Source organism: Rhinopithecus roxellana, chromosome 7 (genome assembly GCF_007565055.1).
Source record: "Rhinopithecus roxellana isolate Shanxi Qingling chromosome 7, ASM756505v1, whole genome shotgun sequence".
In the NCBI taxonomy this organism is placed as follows: domain Eukaryota; kingdom Metazoa; phylum Chordata; class Mammalia; order Primates; family Cercopithecidae; genus Rhinopithecus; species Rhinopithecus roxellana.
This window is the reverse complement of record NC_044555.1, coordinates 33,631,105-33,636,713: the sequence shown is the minus strand read 5'-3', so window position 1 is coordinate 33,636,713 and position 5,609 is coordinate 33,631,105. Positions and strand designations below refer to the sequence as shown.

Here is a 5,609-nt window from a genome sequence, read left to right as displayed (position 1 = left end):
AAAAGACACATTGCAGCACTAGTCACGATAGCAAACACATGGAATCAGCCTAGATGCCCATCAACAGCAGATTGGATAAAGAAAATGTGTCAGATATACCCCATGGAATACTACACAGTCATAAAAAAAGAACACAATCATGTCCTTTGCAGCAACATGGATGCAGCTGGAGGCCATTATCCTAAGCAGATTAATACAGGAACAGGAAAAAAAACAAAAACAAACAAAAAAAAAAAACTACATGTTCTCACTTATAAGTGGAAGCTAAACACTGAATACACATGAATGTAAAGATGGGAAAAATAGGAGAAGCACGCTTACTTTGCACACCGAGCTCTGCGCTATGGCCTCTGCTGTCTGCGTGAGGCTAGATGAACCTGGAAAGAAAATCCAGAAGGAGCGTCCAGAAAGGGAGGAAAGCCAGAGGAAAAGATGCTAGAACCATAGGAGAATGGCATGATTGACCTTCTAGATTATGAGCATGTAGAAGATGAAACTTTTCCTCCTTTCCTACCTCCAGCCTCTCCAGAGAGACAAGATGGTGAAGGAGCTGAACCTGATAAAGAATCAGGAAGTGGAGCACTTGTTCCTGTGCCTTCAAAGAGAGCAGTTAAAATAAATATATCCAAGCTGGATGCTCACAGATTAATTTCAGAGAGAGGGCTTCCAGCCTTAAGGCATGTATTTGATAGGGCAAAATTCAAAGGTAAAAGTCATGAGGCTGAAGACTTAAAGATGCTAATTAGACACATGGGACACTGGGCACATAGGTAATTCCCTAAACTGCAGTTTGAGGATTTTATTGACCGAGTTGAATATCTGAGAAATAAAAAGGAAATTCAGACCTGTTTAAAATGAATTTGACTTGATCTCCCTATTTTACATGAATATGTTGTTAGCAATAATGATGAAGTTGGGGAAAATAATGGACATTGTGTAACTGCTGCTGTATTAGATCCCTTTCTGACAAACTCATCTGAAAGTGAGATGTTTGCTTCTGAGTCAAGTAGAAGCCTAACAGAAGAGCAACAACAAAGGATTGAGAGAAATAAACAACCGACCTCAGAAAGAAGGCAGGCAAAGCTGCTGAGTAATAGTCCCTAGGAAATGATAATGTTAATGAATACACCCAGGGTACAGACATTGAAGAGGTTAATACTGATGAAGATCAAAAGGAGGAGTCAAATGGATTAAACAAAGACATTCTAGACAATCTATGTAATGATGCTCCTGCCAATACTTTAAATTAAGAGAAGGATTTAAAATGAGAGGAAACACAGCTGGACCAGTCTTTTTAAAATGTGCAATAGTGGCCAGGCACGGTGGCTCAAGCCTTTAATCCCAGCACTGGGGGAGGCTGAGGTGGACAGATCACCCGAGTTCGGGAGTTCCAGACCAGCCTGACCAACAAGGAGAAACCTCATCTCTACTAAAAATACAAAATTAGCCGGGCGTGGTGGCACATGCCTGTAATCCCAGCCACTCGGGAGGCTGAAGCAGGAGAATAGCTTGAACCCGGGAGGCAGAAGTTGCTGTGAGCCAAGATCGCACCATTGCACTCCAGCCTAGGCAACAAGAGTGAAACTCCATCTCAAAAACAAAAACAAAAACAAAACCAAAACCTGGGCGCAGTGACTCATGCCTGTAATCCCAGCACTTTGGGAGGCCAAGGCAGGCGGATCATGAGGTCAAGAGATTGAGACCATCCTGGCCAATATGGTGAAACCCCGTCTCTACTAAAAATACAAAAATTAGCTGGGCGTGATGGCACGCGTCTGTGGTCCCAGCTACTCGGGAGGCTGAGGCAGGAGAATGGCTTGAACCCAGGAGGCGGAGGTTGCAGTGAGCTGAGATCACACCACTGCACTCCAGCCTGGCTACAGAGACTCCATCTCAAAAAAAAGAAAAAAAAAAAAGGGGGCAACAGTAACTTGATGCTTCATCCAGAAATGTTACTGAAGCTAGATGGGTTTCCATTAAGAGAAAATGTATCTGTTAACTCCCCATTCTGCAAGCTTGGTGTTACTATGTATTTTTTCTCCTTTGAATGAAAATCCTTAGGTAGTAAAACTTTTACAGATTACTATTTAAAATCTGGTAATCTGGTATTTATTTATAATTATGCCTGTCACTTTAGTTGTCTATTCTCTTTAGTGTTTGTTTTTATATAGATATGACTTCATAAAATGATTATTAGGTAATAAGCAGTTTCTGCTGCTGGTCTGCCATTGAATGCCTTGTTTTCACTAAATTGGGAGATTTTGTTGTTTTTTACTGCTCCTTACAGAGCAGGACTAACCCATGGACAGTGTGCCCAGAGTAGGCTGGGTGAAGCTTTTTTTGTAGTTTTGTTTTCGTTTTTGTTTTTTTTATGAGATGGAGTCTTGCTCTGTCGCCCAGGCTGGAGTGCAGTGGCGCGATCTCAGCTCACTGCAACCTCTGCCTCCCGGGTTCAAGAGATTCTCCTGCCTCAGCCTCCCGAGTAGCTGGGATTACAGGCATGTGCCACCATGTCCGACTAATTTTTGTAAACCTGGGTGAAGTTTTAAGGTACACATATATATTGAATATTAATGTTCATTTTTTAAAAGAAGTAAAAATAAAAATTATCTTGAAAACTAAAACAAACAAAAAAAGATGGGAAAAATAGACACTGGGAACCATTAGATGGGAGAGGGAGAGAGAAGGGCGTGGGCTGAAAAACCACCTGTTGGGTACTATGCTTACTGCCTGGGCGATATGATGATTGGGACCCCAAGCCTCAGTGTCATGCAATTTACCCATGTAACAAATCTGCGCATGTACCCTTTGATCTATAATAAAAGTTGGAAAAAAATCCACATTTAAATATCAGGATTTTTTTTTTTTTTTTTTTTTTTTTTTTGAGACAGAGTCTCACTGTGTCGCCTAGGCTGGAGTGCAGTGGTGTGATCTCAGCTCACTGCAACCTTCACCTCTTGGGTTCAAGCAATCCTCCCACCTCATCCTCCTGAGTAGCTGGGACTACAGGCGCATGCCACCACGCCTGGCTAATACTTTTTGTAGAATGGGGTTTTGACTTGTTGCCAAGGCTCGTCTCAAACTCCTGAGCTCAAGCAATCCACCCGCCTTGGTCTCCCAAAGTGCTGGGATTACAAGCATGAGCCACCACACCTGACCCTAAAATATCAGGATCTAATTGGGAAAAAAGAAACAAATACTACATGTTCTCACTTACAAGTGGGAGCTAAACATTGGATACACACAGACATAAAGATGGGAACAATAGACACTGGGGTCTCCAAAAGGAGAGAGTGAGGGAAGGGGCAAAGGTTGAAAAACTACCTATTGTGGCTAGGTGCGGTGGCTCACGCCTGAAATCCCAGAACTTTGGGATGCCAAAGTGGGTGGATCACCTGAGGTCAGGAGTTCGAGACCAGCCTGGGCAACAGGCAAAACCCCGTCTCTACTGAAAATACAAAAATTAACCGGGGTGGTGGCACATGCCTGTAGTCCCAGCTACTTGGGAGGCTGAGGCAGGAGAATCCCTTGAACCCAGAAGGCAGAGGTAACAGTGAGCTGAGATCACGCCACTGCACTCCAGCCTGGGCAACAGAGCAAGGCCTTGTCAAAATAAAAAAAAAAAAAAAAAAGAAAGAAAGAAAAGAAAAAGGAAAAAAGAAAAACTACCTATTGGGTGCTATATTCATTATTCAGGTAACAGGTACAATAGAAGCCCAAACCTCAGCATCATGCAATATACCTATGTAACAAACCTGTACATATACCCCCGAATCTAAAAAATTTTTAAGTGCCAACATACTGTCATATGCTGCAGGTAGGAATGCAAAACAGTACATCTACAGAGGACAATTTGGCAACACCTATTTAAATTACAAATGCACATCTACCTACCGCTTAACCCAGCAATTTCATTTCTGGGAATATGCAAAATGGCACATAAACAAGATTATTCATTACAGCATTTTGATAGCCAGAAACTGAAACCAATCCAAGATGAAATCAAGTAGGGTACATGCATACAAAGAAATGCTAATGAGCTGTTAAAAAAATGGGGAAGCTCTCTATGTACTGATTTGTAATGATTTTCAGGATACATTGTTCATAAAAGCAAGGCACAGAAGGTGTAAAGAGTATGCTACCTTTTTAGCACATGCCTGTAATCTGAGGCAGAATTGCTTGAACTCAGGGGGCAGAGGTTGCAGTGCGCCAAATCATGCCACTCCACTCCAGCCTGGGTGACAGAGTGAGACTCCATCTCAAAAAAAAAAAGACGAAGAAGAAGAAGAAGAAGAAGAGTATGCTACCTTTTGTGTGAGAAAGGGGGAAATGTGTATGGGTACTTGCTTTCAGATGCATAAAGAAAAATTCTGGATGAATACACATTGAACTAACAAAGGTGATTACAGAAGAAAAGCCAACATCTTAGCCTGGAATACAAGCCCTTCTAGGATATGCCTTGAAAGTCAGACTGCCACTTTGGCATATGACGTTGCACAAATTATGTTTCCACAGCTCCAACACAAGGATGATGATAGTACCCATCCTCATAGAGTTGTGAGGATTAAATGGATTAATCTACACTAAGTGAATAGTACACAGTTAACATTCAATACGCCAGGCGAGGTGGCTCATGCCTATAATCCTAGCACTTTGGGAGGCTGAGGCAGGAGGATCATTTGAGCTCAGGAGTTCCAGACCAGCCTAGGCAACATAGTAAGACTCTATCTCTACAAAAAAATTTTTAAAAATTAGCTGGGCAAGGTGGCACATGCCTATGGTCCCAGCTACTCAGGAGACCGAGGTGAGAGGCTCACTTAAGCCCAGCAGGTCAAAGTTGCAGTGAGCTGTGATTGCACCAGTGCACTCTAGCCTGGGCAACAGAGACCACGTCTGAAAAAAAAAAAAAATCAATAAACATTAGCTAATTTATAGTCACTGGTATCTGGCTCTAGTCGACCTTTCCATCCATGTCCTCAACAGCTCCCCTACAGCTGTGGCTCTCAAGCCCAGCTGCAGATTATGATTACCTGGGGGACTTTTAAAATATACTGATACCAGTATTCCACTACCAGACCATATAAATTAGAATCACCTTGGAGGATGGGAGGGGAGTAGAGGCCAGGGATTGATATTTAATCCTTTTTTTCTTTTTAAAATGTATTTATTTATTTATTGAGACAGGGTCTCACCGTGTTGCCCAGGCTGCTCTTGAACTCCTGAGCTCAGGCAATCCTCCTGCCTCGGCCTCCACAAAATGCTGGGATTACAGGCATAAGCCACCGTGCCAGGCTTTTTTTTTTTTGAGACGGAGTCTCACTCTGTCGCCCAGGCTGGAGTGCAGTGGCCAGATCTCAGCTCACTGCAAGCTCTGCCTCCCGGGTTCACGCCATTCTCCTGCCTCAGCCTCCCGAGTAGCTGGGACTACAGGCACCTGCCACCTCTCCCGGCTAGATTTTTGTATTTTTTAGTAGAGGCAGGGTTTCACCGTGTTAGCCAGGATGGTCTTGATCTTCTGACCTCGTGATCCGCCCGTCTCAGCCTCCCAAAGTGCTGGGATTACAGGCTTGAGCCACCACGCCTGGTCATTTTTTTCTTAATTTAAAGTA

At 43.1% G+C, this 5,609-nt stretch overlaps 1 pseudogene; it reads left to right on the top strand.

Moving 5' to 3' along the window:
- The first annotated feature begins 432 nt into the window (after positions 1-432).
- Positions 433-1,999, top strand: LOC104663377 (annotated as a pseudogene).
- The last annotated feature ends 3,610 nt before the right edge of the window (positions 2,000-5,609 follow it).